Raw genomic sequence first — 14,729 nt, forward strand, 5'->3', positions numbered from 1 at the left:
GTTCTTCAAGGAAATGATCCATTGTTGACAAAGGCACCTTTAGCCACGAATCAGTTGCATGTACAGCTAAGAAATTAGTTTGAGGCACGAAATCAAAGCTTGATGCAAACACAATCAGGCACACTCATCTTTCAAGGACAGCCTTTAGGCCAGGTACAGTCTTCTGCCTCTAGTCAAATTTTGCCTCAGATATCGGGTTGCCATTCTCAGAATATTAATTACTTGGGCCAGCAAATTTATGATCAAGGTATTCCAAAGCAGATTAATTATCAGCCTTCAAATCAAAGTGATATCTCAGTCAAGCTCCTTGAATCGAAGGGGGCAGAAAAGTTTGCTAGGCACTCTACAAAGTGAGATGAGTGATATGAGGTCAAAGAGACTGCTGAACAGGGCCGATAGGGACAAAGCATTGCTGAGACACATGGCTTTCCACTACATGGCATGGAACAAGGTCTGCGAGGCACGGATAAGGAATCTAAAGGCGAAATTGAAGAAGGCAATCAAAAAGAAAAAGAGGCAAAAAGTGCACGATCGACTCCAAATCTTGGCCGAAGCCTCTTTGGCTGAGCATGGTACTTGATTGGGGACCCCCAGCCCAAATTTCAAGAAATTTGGAGAAAATTTTGTCAATTTTGAAATTTTTGGCACAAAAAACAGGCTTTTTCTCTATATGCGCCGCGCCACTTGCGCGGCGCTTAGGATTGGGAGCTCCAAATCACAAATGGCTTGCAGTTTTGGATTTGTCATGAAAAATCATGAATTTTGGTACTTGGACAAGAAATTTGGGCAAGTTTTGGGTCCCCAAAAGGTCAAAAAACATGCAAAAAATGACCTCACTGCCCCTATTTTGACACACAGGAAGCAGTCTTGGGAGAATGCACTTTTGGAGGGGTAAATGGACACCAAAAAAAAATTCCACTTGGGTTGGAAAGTAGACAGGCAGGGCTTTCGAACAAGTGAACTTGAGCTCAATTTGGACTTCAGAAAGTGCCTCAAAATCAGCATCAAAGTAGCGCAACGCATATAGAAATTGGCGCGGCGCACAGAGGTTTTTTGCCCAATTTTTCATCTTCCAGTTCAGAAATTCGGCCAGTTTGATTAGTTTTGCTTTGTGATGTAATTTTTTACTTATCTTTATGTAATTGAGTGAACATGATGTAATATTGGCACATTTTTACTTGTTCTAGAAGATTCATTCACTAAAAGGTTAAAATCAAATGAATGAATCAGTTTCCTAGCATATAGGGGTAAGTTGTTTGACTACCTAGATTTCAGTTCCTTGTTTAGAATTAGTTCAAACAGCTCCTAGAATGATGAGCTCGACCCCTAGAAGCAAGGGAAGAGGTTGGCTTGCCTATATTATGTAATTTCTAAGTCATTTTCATGGTTGGACTCTTGGGAAAAGTTTGACACTCTATTGTACATTCACTTCTACATTTTTGGCAAAGGAAAGACCAGGGTTTTGCAGCACTGTTTGGGATCCATGTGGTTTTATGTGTTGATGGTGTGCTTCTTTCAGTAATTGTAAGTTGTTATGTGTATCATTTTCCTTCTCTCATCTTTTGCAATTGAACAAATGAAGTGTTAAGGTAGAATCCATAGATTGTTATGCTCTGCCTTTGAATTTGTTTGATTTTCCATGTTTTCATCTGTTTAAGGAGAATCCTTGAAAGCTTCTTGCTCTCCTTAGCTTCTCACTAGTCAGATCTACCCATTCATTCTCTTTAAAAGCATCAAGACGATCGCCTACCTTGCCCCAAATAGACCTCTGCAAAAACTGTGTCTCATCCCCGCACCCAAAATTGCCTTTCCCTTTGATTCAACAAAAACCTCAAAAAATCAACCTCAAACTCCTTGTACTTCATACCTAGCCTAAGATCAATTGCAAATTTAGTCATCTCGAGCCTCATCGATTACCTTTTGCCGAGATTGACCCGGAGAGAGCCCTCTCCTGTCCTCGTAGGGCTAGCTACGAGGCTAAGCGTGGTTTGATGTGGACCTAGAACCTTGTATTTTCAGCCTGAGACAAATCTAGGCTCTAACAGTTGATATGTATACCCAGGGTATGGTTGATACTAACAGACTGGCTGCTGCATAGCAGGACCGAATTGGTACTGCCCCTGGTACGGTTGATAAGTAAATTGAGGTTGACTTCTGACAACCGTACTTGAACCAGGTTGTCTTATAGGCATTTGAATCGAAGTTTGAATTGTGGATCCAGATTGAGGTAAAGATGTCTGAGGAGTAGATACAGGAACAGTAGAAATCGGAGCTGTCGATACTCTAGAAGTAGGTGGGGTAGATTGAATAGATGTTGTAGCAGTTGCAGCAGCCATTTGAGGCGAAGTACGAGGCGTACTAGGCCTAGGCTGAGAAACTACAGAAGGTGCAGAAGTTTGAATAGTAGACTGGACAGGTTGCTGGAGTGAACCAGAAACCAAGGGTTGTCCAGTTTGAGATGACAACTATACATTCGGTTGCAAGACCTGTTGAGTTTGAGATGGATCCCACACTAAGTTCATTCTGACGTACGAACCCATAACAGGTTGAGAATATTGAGGACCATAACCGGTTGAGGGTAGGGTTGATAATTCAAAGGTACATTTCCAGTTCCTTGAACATATTATTGACCAGAAGGTGGTTCGTAACCTTGGGTTGGGTACTGACCTTGAGGTTGATAACCTTGAGGCACGTACTGATACTGGGGTTGACCTTGAGGTACATATTGATACTGGGGTTGACCTGGAGGTACAAATTGAGTCTGGGTTGACCTTGAGGAACGTATTGTCCCATAGGTATGTACTATCCTTGAGGTTGCCCCCCAGGCGGAAATTGAGTACCTTGAGGTTGCCCCCAGGCGATAATTGAGGACTTTGAGGTTGCCCCCCAGGCGGTAACTGGCCACCTTGAGGTTGAGGATTAGGAATAGTACCTGACATCATGAGAATATCTTCTACACTCAACGACTTAGTTCCATTATTTCCACTTAATAACCCTTGTTCAATAGGTTGAGGAGATGCTCCCGAAAAAGTACCAGTGAGTGACTGATACCCAGAGGGAACAGAAGGACCACCGTACAAAAAGGTTTCTGGAGATTGAGAAAACATGGACGACTGTCTTGACATATTTAACAGAGGATAGTAACCCCTAGGTGTTGGGTGAAAAGGAATACGAGGTGGTGAAAAACTTAGTCCTGGGTTTTCCAAAAAATTGGTCAATGAAAGATACCAAGCACTGCTCCTAGGTGGACTGTAAAAGATTGATTCACGCTCCCTAAGCTCTATAACAGGTTGATTTTCAGGGATAGGGATACCTTCTTCTTCCGGAGTAGCAAGTTCTTCAATAGCTATAAGTCCAGAAGGAAGATTTTGGGTAATTATTCTTTCTACCCTGGGTGAACCAGGACCACTAGAAGTTGGAGAGGTAAATCCCGATGTTGGAGTAGCAGCAAATTCAGTTTCAGGTTCAGATATTTCAGGTTCTTCACCTAAATCACTAGTAGATGAAAAACTACCAGTAACTTCGGAAACAGACACAGATTGTGGATTATAATATGTTACTAAGGCTTGATAATCAGGATGTACCACTAAAGAAGACTCTCCTTCTTCAGGTGACCCAAATCTACTGTCTCTAGGAGTTACAAGGGCTCTTAACCCTTCAGGCTGGCTTGGTGAAAACTCAGGAGGTTGGCCCCGAAGTCTACGGGACTTCCTCGGTAATTCAGCCACGATTAAATATTTTAACTACTTCACATGCAAACAAAGTAAAATCTCAATGAAAACCACCTAAAGCCTCTAAAGAACCAAAAAAATTTGAATCACACGCCTAAAGAATCTAGGAGATCAAACCACACACAAACAGTAACTTTCCGTACTGAAAACACTAGTTGGTGATGAAATCCAACGTCGCAGAGTTCAATACAGAAATGGCGGTTGGAACAGTTACCCCGGCAACCTGCTTAATGAATAGACTGGCACAAGTTTCTCCACTAAACCGTCTCGAGTGAAGAGAACCCCCCAGAAAATCCAAGTGAGTCTAGCCAACATCTGCTCCAGGTACAGTGGGATCTTCCCTCCACCGTCACCTTAGGAAGAATCCTATAGAATATGGTCACTATGGTTACCAACGGAAACAAATATACCTGGGGGAACAGTCTACGATCCGATACACATGCAAGGGCAGAGTAACAAGCTCAATCCCCTTGAAGGCTCCTTGACATAATCCAAGGTTTACCAACAAGTGACCCCAGGCTCCTCGAAAATGGTTAATCCGAGGTTTACCATTTTTAATACGTGAATATCTGGCGTCGTTCCCAATGAGGAAGGATTGATTCCCACACTGGTTCAGACACGATCTCGTGCTTCTCCTTTAAGAGGAGCTTTCCCAGAGCATAGATGTAACAATTGGATTTTTCTCCTACCGCAAGATACAGCTACTTGTTTGTTTTACTGTCTTGGAGAGTTAATTACTCCCTACTCCAAGACACTAGCCTAAGCTATATTGGTGTAATAGAGCCCTAGAAATAAAAATATTACTAGATAGATTTTACTTTAAGCGTTATTTTTATTGGTTTTTTCTTTAAGTCAAGAGGTGTGGAGATGAAAATTATGGTGTGAAGACTCGACTCAAAATCACTAAAAAATGCACTTAAGATGATAAGCAATCTTTTCCCTTCAATGAATTTCTAGCTATGAAAGAGTTTGAGAATGCAAATGCTTGTAAACACAAATCTTTTCCTTAACAAACAAATCAAAAGAAGAGCTTTTTGTCTTTTCCAATGCACTCAAAAACGAGACAACTAGTTATATTCACAAAAATTTCCCTTTTCTTTCAAATACTCAAATACTACAAAAACAAACTTTTTCCAAAAGAGATTTTTTTTTTATTTTTATAAAACACTCAAAACTATGGAAATAACTAATCTTGAGATCTATAAATTATAAAAAACTATTTGAAGTAAAAGCTTACAAGATTTCTTTTCAAGGATGTTTTACTTAGCTATAAGAAAACTAAGGACTAATTTGTCCAGAATCAAAAATCAGTCAAAAAACAACCAATTTTTGTTTTCTTTTCTAAAAATGAAATCCAAAACCCTTAACACAAGTCTTTTCAAAGTTTCGCAATGAGAAACACAAGATGGATTCCTCAACAAAGGTAGATTTTGCAAATGGTCAGACTCATAAGAAGGCCAGTAAAAACCAAGGTGATCTGAGGCTTCTACAGCTTCTAAGCTCTGAGCTACTACAAGACCAAAATGAAAATCAAGCTCGGTAACCAAAACTTCTAGGAATTTCACCTAAAACCCTAACACCAATGGAATTAACCTAAGAAAAGTTCCTAACAAGTCACATGCAGGTCTCGGCAGGGGATAACAATACCTAAACAAAAACTAAGCTGACTAAAAGAGAAAATCTCAAGTTTTCCAAAATTTTGACAGGGTCCGCAGGCCTGCAGTTCACACAGGTGCAGTACCGCTTTGTGTGAAAAGCAAAAGTGCGGATAGGTCCGCACTGTGTTGCAAGCCGAGGGTGCGATCCTCTCCCAAAGTTATGAAAAACAAAAAATAATCGAAGATCGACTAAATATACCCAATTCCACACACAACAAGCCAAAAACAGAAACAAAAACACAGTTTCTCAAGTCAAAGTAAAGCAAATCAAGAAATCAAGTCCCCAGCAGAGTCGCCATTTTGTCACACGGAATGAGTCGTTCTTGCGGACAAGACCGACCTCCCTAGTATCTAATGATATCTAGTGACAAGCAAGCCAATCAAAAACTATCTTTCTCTAAATATGCAATTCATAAACAAAGTCAAACAAGTGTTTTAGGCCTACCTTGGGTCCAATGCAAGTTTGTGGAAGCCTCGCTCCTTTGATCCAAATGAGCTCCCTTGTAGCAAATCTGCAAACAAAACAAGCACACAAATTAAATAGCACCTGAAAAGCCAATATCATAAAGCATACTTATCATGATGATCAAGGAATTCATGAAACAAATGACATAAGACAATTTGTTGAGAAAAATGAATCTGATTATATTAATTCAAATCAAAGAAGAACTTTACAACCTGTGCCTTGATGCTATACAAGCTCCTCCCAGGGTCCAACAAGAAGTCTCCTCTACTTTGACAAGTTTCACTCTCTTCCCAATGAAGTCAAAAGGTATGTGATCTCTCCTCTCAAGCTTAACTAGGAAGTCTCAATTCCACCAGCATTTACCCTAAAAAATGTTCAGCTTCTAACCTCCCTAGCAACCAGCCCAATGCCTTAATTTATAGTGCAATGGAGGGAAGTTACTAGGTCCTCCTTCAAAGAGATAAAGCCCTCCTTCAAAGGGATAGCTCCTCTCATCAAGGGATTAGCTCCTTCTCTTTTGGGATGCATGAACCACCTAAGACCGAACCATCCATGTCAAAATTCCTTCTAGAATCATCTAGAATTAACCCAAAGTGAGTTTTTTAGAATAAACTTGTGCCTTTTTGACTTTCACAAGGGTCCGCACCCACTCCTTTAGAGACAGAGCAGGCAGGTCCGCAGGTAATGTGAACAGGGGGTACAGGACCATAGGCAACAGTGAGAGAAAGTGCAGAACCAGAACTTTAATGATTTTCAAAGTCTTTCTCTCATTTTAAAAGCTTGACATGAAGAGCTGAGGTTTGAGACTTGCTTAGGAGGAAATTATAAGTGATGATAGACCCATACTGACTGCAAATAGTCATGGTGACAATATTTTGTGTAACAACTTCACACCTCTCTCATTGATGACTCCCAGGCTATATGTAAACCTCTCTTTTAATAATGAATTACACTCTATTTTATGCACTCATCAAATAATGGCATATTCCTCTTACACTCATTAAAGACATGTCATAAAAGATTCCTCTTATGCTCTCTTTAATGCATAAGTTACACTCTCCTTAAGTAAGGCATGCATACCTCTTCTTAATGGCATTAGTTACACTCCTCTTAATGGAATACAAGGCATGAATATTACTTCTCCTTTATGACAAGAATTTGTTGTTGCTCCTATATATGTGTCTCGTGTATTCTCACTTAGGGGGAGAGGGAGGTGCATTGTGGTACCAAGAGTTGAAGAGATTTGAAAAATATTTTGAGAGTGAGAGACTTTGAGAGTAGTCAATTGCTTTCGAAATGATTTTGAAATTCCTAAACTAGATTACTATGTAGCTCTACCTAGTGGAGCTGACCATGAGTGATGTTGGGAGGAAGTGAAAAATATCTTCCTCAGCTTGCCTTGGATATCTCTCTACTGCTATATTTTTGTATTGTTTGTGATCTCTTATAGCTCAAGGGTTCCAGGGGAGAAGTTCTCACTGGATATGGTTGGGTGGAGAACTGGATGGTTCAAATGAGTTGGTTAAGGGATCAAAGATGGATCATATTCTCAACAATTGAAGTTGAATATCTCTTCAGGTATAATTTTTATTGTCCTAAAATTAGAGTATATCTTTAGCATAAAATAAAAAGTAGAAATTTAAATTATTGTAAGAATCTAATTTGTGTTTAAGCTTATGTTATTTGGAATCTTATTGGATAGTTGAAAATGAAGACTAAGAGTGGTCCATATGAATGGATGTTTAGATCTCAAGATGTTATGGAATTATTATTGGTGTAGTCTATTGTACTAACATTGGTATTGTAGCATTTGAGAAAGGAAAGATAAATATTGCTGAAAGTAATGGCAATAAAGAAATTCCAAAGGACCTGGGTAAGAGTTCATGAGTTATCATTTTGTTTCATGTAATTAGAGACATGTTTTAGAAAGGGTTTCAGGATATTTTGCAAAGTGTTTGACAAAATCCATGAATGAGAAATGATATTATTATTTTTATCATTATGCATGAATAAGTGTTAACTTGCAACCTACCAGAGCAGGAAATGGATGCATACCTAAAATATACCAGGAGGATTCACTAGACTAGTCATTGAAATAAAAATGTAAAAAAAAAAAAAAACAAGATGGAAGACAAGAGTTTTAAAGAGAATCATTGAGGTAATTTTCAATCATTATGTATTGCAATAGTTCAATATGCTTGCCATGGGTTTGTAGGAATGATTGAATGAAAATAATTTTTGATGAATCTCAAAGCACTTCAATTCACTTATAGTGGATGAAATTATTTTGAAAGGAATTTAGACAATACATAAGTAATTATAATTTAATTATACATCGTTAATTTTTTTCATAGCTATAGATTCAAGCTTGCATTCCATCTATTTGACAAAAATTGTAAATGAAATTCTTAGAGTCAACATATTTGCTAGTTTTTAAAAATGCATCTATGCGTGGTTTCGTACTGATTTAGGACAACATCAGTAGGTATCTATGCCAAAAGGACCTATAACCCCTGATTTGATTACAAAACAACACTTTCTAAAACCCAAATCGTAAATCTAGGCGATTTTGCAGATTGTTGTTGCCAACTTTGTGCACCTGTTGTCAAGTTTTGGGTGAAAGAATAAGATGATTTAGTCATTGTTTTAATATTTTGTTATTTGAAGAATTGATATCTAAATTTTATGAGCTAAATAGGTTGAGGGAGAATCTTATATTCATGTCAAATTTCCTTAAGAGATTGTGGCTTCCAAATGTTTGACAAAATTCCTCAATGGCTATAGATTGCATGTTTGCAAAGTGTTTGTTAAAACGATTCAATGGCTATAGATTGCATTCTTGCAAAGCATTTGTTAAAAGGCCTCAATGGATGTAGTTTGTAGATTTCATTCCTGCAAAGTTTTTTCCAAAACTTCAATGGATGTAATTCTTGTGCATACAAATTGTTAGAGTAAATGTCCTATTTACCGTAGCTTTTATGCACTAGAAAATTTATGGATAGATTAATGGATGTAGCTTCCTATGTCTACAAGTTTTTGTATGAATTTGAAACTGAACTTAATAATTTTTTGAAGTGTGAATAGAGAATAAGGTAGGTGTTACTTTTATTATCTAAATCTTTCATTTAAAAAAATGGTTGTTGTTGGAAACAATTTTACAGTGACTAATTCTGTAGGAATTTGTGCAAATGAGCATAATAAGTTTCGTATGAGTTGCATGTATTCATGGGTGCATTCTTGTGCTTCAATGACTATATAAAACAACTATTTGTGCCTAGTTTATGCAGTTCCATTGTTTTACATAACACATTTTGAAGAATAATATGCTTCTGAATTGGTAACATTAATTTCTCTTGCCGCAACATTCATTATACAATTCTCACAATGTAGCTTAATAATTGGGATTGGGAATTTTAATTGATGAATTTGGAAATGTTGTTGGGTCAATATATTTTGTGATATTAAGGGAAAATTATCCCTGATTTCTTATGCTATATTCTTACATTGAAATAGTTGAAGGAACATGATTACATGATAGCTAGGTTAGTCATATTATGAGTAAAACAAAAATAAAATAAAAATAAAAATTGAGTAATAGTATTGAATGTGACCTTTACTTCTCTTTACTATTGATTGTTGGTAAGGTAGGCTGTTACGTATGGTATCATAGCCAAGTTAAAACTCTAGGGCCTAATGGGCTGACATGCTTTCTTGTAGCTTGATGCATGAATGGTTATTTTGCATGCATGTTGAATTATTGTGTATGTTGACATGGAAGCATATTGGTTGCATAAAGGATATTATTATTATTATTATTTCATTTAGAAACTCGTGAAAGAAAAAGAATGGCTTCTTATATTCCTTTATGTTTTTGTTGAAACAAATTATAAGAAATATGATAAAGGGCTTAAAGACGTGTATGGAAAGGATGTGCTTGAGAAGTTGGGGTTAAAACCAAGCATGTGAATGGTTTGATTTTGAATGGGTGAGTGAGATATGTGGTGTGGATGCATGGTTGCCTATATGCTTAATGCATCATTATCAATGTGATATGGGCCTACTATCCATCTCTACTAGTTGAAATTGTATCCACCAAGAAAAATATTAGCTTAATCTAAACTATAGTATGATGGCCTTCGTATGTATTCTTTGGGAATGTGTAACAAGTGTAAGGCCAATATTCAATTAACATGTTGATTGAGTTCATCATGTTAATTTTGACTCTTTTCTTACCTACACTAATGGAAGCTTAATAGAAGCTACCTTGAAGGATGTCACTTTTAATTGTGAATGTAGATTCAAGAGTAATGTATGTGCATTAATTTAATGTGTTAAAATACTATTTGGGAATACATTCTTAATGAGTAAGAATGGAATTATTATTATTTCGTTGACATGAATTTGTGTATTTTGGGTTGACTTTATGCATCAAATAACTTGAAATTACTCAAATACTAGGTTAAGGTATGACTTTCCTAATAAACAAGAGGCTTAAATGGCTGGTGCATGAAGGGTTGTGGAAGCCATTTGAAGGAACACTTGAAGGTTATGTTTTCCCCAAGTTATGTATGGGTGTGGAATCCATACTAGCATATATATGTGAGCTCATGTATGGGTGTGGAATCCATACTAGCATATATCTATGAGCAAATGTATGGGTGTGGAATTTGTACTAACATATATCTATGAGCTAAGTAATAAAGTAAGGTATGGGTGTGGAATCCATACTAATATATATCTATGAGCTAAGTCATTCTTCTCGTTAGAATGAACAAATTTTTTTTGATGAATTAGCATAGACATGATTAAGGAGGATTGATTATGTGTAATTAAAGTTAAATGGATAGAGATTCGTAACATGAATTTGCTTGAGATTTAAATCCATTATTTTATTTTTATTACAAATTGATACTAATATTGGTATAATGAACACCATTAGGTGGTTTAGAATGTTTGGAATAACTAATTTTGATATATGGAGTCAAGTGTGAACTAGGTATCTGTCTACTAATATTTTAATTTTTTTGTATGTGTTGAATTTAGGTAGAATTAAAGTGATTTAAATGATTGAAATGTAGAAAAATATTATTGTGATAAGTTGATGACATATCCTTTCTATAGGCTAAAGACAAATTAGGTATAGGAAAGCCATAATAGTCTTTTAAATTATTTTGTTAGTTGAATATTGGTTGAATTCTATTTAACCAAATTAATTAGAGAAATTATGAGGATTGAACTCATGAACTGCTCTAAACTATTGCTAGTTAGGTGATCGAGTCAAAATTCATATTGTTTATGAACTTGATGAACCGCTTTCCTGGAATGTGATTAACTTGTAAATTGTTAAGAGAATAACATGTTTAGAAGATAAACATTTTATGTGGTGAGAACTTTGTTTTATTTTAACTTAAAGAAAAAGGTATGTGATTAATGAAAAGCTTAGTTGAGTTCTTGTTTTACAAGAAGTGATATTTTTTTTGAGGGAGAAATTGAAGAAGAGTGAGATCACATTTTGATGAATTGGAATTCTTGCATGATTGCCTAAGATGATTGTATTATATGTGGAATGGAAGAGATTGAAGGATTTAGGACTTTTGCTCTTGGATGTATAGTTGTATGAGTAGTTAATAATCCTGCAAAAGGTTATAATCTTTTGAAAGGTAGTAAAAAAAAAAAAAAAACTTATCCTTAGGCTAGAAATGTCTTTATGATATTCTAAATCTTATTTAAAATCAACAAGATTCTTCATAATTTGAGAAATGTATGGTTTTCATATTTTTTTTTGTGTGTATGTATCAATAGTAAGGAATAAGACGTGAAACCAAATGGATTGATTAATTATTGAATAGAAATCACGAGTTATATTATAATGGGAAAACAAGTTGACTTATAGTTATCAAGATAGATTCAATAATATAGATATTGTATTTGTATGATTACGAAAGTTGTCCTTGATTACAAGCCACTTTCGAAAAGATATATTTAATTGTTTTTGGAATGAATATCTTCTAACTGAATCATTCATAATTGATTCCCAAGTAAGATAAGTGAATAATAATGAAGATTATTGGAATTAAAGGAATGGTTTATAATACAAAAGTGGGTCAATGAGGACTGTATGGAGCCTTAGCTTGTTAATTGAAAAAGAAAAATGGTGCCTTAAACCTAAAATTGTGATTTTTCCTAAATATTAAGCTTTTAGTAAAAAGTATAGGTAGATCCTAAAGATTTTGATTGCAATAATGTCTTATGGAATGAAAAGGGGAAACTTGGATTGAGAAGACATAAATTAAGTGAGATGTAAGAGTGGGTTTTATATATGACATCATTTTTTGTTGCATAGTTTCATTGGGAATTGTATGTGGATGATTTTATGCTTATTGTATGCAAATTTGATTGTGAGATGGGATAGACCATTATTGTTTTTTTTACAGCCAATGTGTGAGATATTTATAGCTTGGCAAGCTCAACGTACTATAGAACCAAGAAGATGAAACATGTAGGATTCATGTAGACTATGAAAAAAAATAACATGTAGAATATCAAATTATTATAGATATCTTAATTAGATGTCATATCAATTACATAAAATAGTATTTTGATATGGTACTATAAATTGTATGCCTGGTTTTGATATAAAAATATTTGGCATTTTATATAGAAACATGCCTAATATGGCATGGATATATTTTCTACTTGATTAAGAATGGTATGTTTCAGTTTTCATGGAGTTGCTTTCAATTTAGAAAAAATAAACTATGGTTTGGCTTGAAGAAAAATATATCAAATACATATCCATAAGGTTAAGACCTTAGTGATAGGAATATCGAAAATAACTAAGTATCTTATGACTGTAGGAAAAACTTCGAGCCAAGTTTAGCCCAAGAGGGGGAGTATGTAGTGTCCCTTCTTGGTGAGATAGCTTTGATGACACTTAGAGAGGGTGATTTTGATATAATGATATAATATTATGCATGAGAAACTTATGTACATTCTTATATGCTATAGACTTGGTTTGGGTTACCTAGTTGTTGTGTGCTTCAGATAATATCTATGGTTGCATGTATAAGAATTGATTTTGGTTAGGAGAATATTATCAAAGTTTTCTCTTTTAATATCTTAGTTTGGCAATAGGTGTATGACATGGATGTTGATTCATGATTGAGATACATAGATCCACGGATGATCATAGCTATGTGGAACATATGGTTAGTTATGATTTATGGATGATACATGATTTATATGATTATATATGTTTAATCTTGTAATGAGCAAGATGTGGCAGGGGACATAGTTATTTGCAAAAAAGGATGCTCAAATTATAAATGATCGTGGAAGTCATGATACATGATTTTTATGATTTTATATGCTTAATATTGTATTGATCAGGATGTGATATGGAACATGGTTATTTTCAGACAAGGATGTTCAGATTTTAAATGGTTGCAGAAGTCATTTCTCTAGAAACAAAATGGTTGTGGAATTCATGCACAATCTTTAGTAAAATGTGAATAAGTTAATTATGAAATTCATTGATTCCTTTGATCTATGATATTTCGATGTGTGCAGGTCTTGAAACAAGGCCTTACCAATGAAGCATCAGTGGGTATGAGCTCATAATCAGTACCTTAAGGTGAAGCGTGGAGTTTCAAAGTAGGGTAGATGAGAAGCCATGGAAATTAGGGCGCAGAGTCCTAAATCCATGAAAGATAAAGACAAGGAGTTTTGTATCTATAATAAAATGTTTAGGGCGCAGAGTCCTGAATATTTAAAAATATCGAGGTGTGGAATCTTTTATCTTACTTTTAATATCATTGTCAACCCATGAAAAATTAAAGAATTGGAAAAAATGCATTTAGTTGTACAATCATCCAATTCAACGTAGGGTATGGACCAGTAGAGAAGGGAGTCATTTTAAGTGAAATTCTAGTTTAAAGCTCAAATCACCCTATTGTTCCATCTCAATTCACTTCACCCTTAACTATTTCTCTTAGCCCTCAACTTCACACATTATGGAATGGAGGCATGTTCCAGTTATCTACTTCTGTTAATGGATTACATTCTCAGCATGGGCCTTTCCATATTAGTATATGGTACAACCTTGAATGGCTCAAGCACAATTATTCTTCTAAATGGGTTTGTGGCTCTTAACAATATCTCTATCAGATATTTTTGATTCAGATGATGCACAGTATTAATGTACTAATAATTAATATATATATATATATATATATATATATATATATATATATATATATATATATATTATATATATATATATATATATATATATATATTTGTAAGCTACGGCAGGATCTTTTCTATTATATACATTCAAAATAAAATATATACAGTCGCTGGTGACCTCAACCCACCCCGAAGGGAAACCGGGTCTGTTGGTCACCAAGAGTCTGAGAATGTTAACTTATCAACTATGCAAGTGCAGCAACAAGTTTAAAACAAAAGCATCACCCTATCAACATACTATTTCTATATTCCTATCAGCGATTACAGTTCAAAAACTTGCCCGCAAAAACTGATTCTCTTAAGCCTAGCTGAGAAATCAATTGAAAACAGAGCAAAACCTATCAATCTACCATGAGTTCCTGTTTGATCTCCTCCTCGCGCTGCGCGGTGGTTATCTCTTTCAGCATGCTTCGGATTTCCTCTAGTCTGCTGTCCTGCTTCAGGAGCGTGAGCTGTAGGTTATTCATTTCCTTTTTCAAATTCGGGAATCCTTGAGCTATCTCCGTCATCTCCTCGGCGACCTGTTCCATGGCTTTTGCTAATAGATGCTTCACCACCCAATAAATATGCAGTGCTTGCTTATACAACGATAAGCGCCCCCTTGTGTTCCCAGGGTCTGGAATAAGA

The sequence above is a fragment of the Pinus tabuliformis genome, chromosome Q (genome assembly GCF_031772625.1).
Source record: "Pinus tabuliformis cultivar Carrire ecotype Pingquan chromosome Q, CPIR1, whole genome shotgun sequence".
NCBI classification, from domain to species: domain Eukaryota; kingdom Viridiplantae; phylum Streptophyta; class Pinopsida; order Pinales; family Pinaceae; genus Pinus; species Pinus tabuliformis.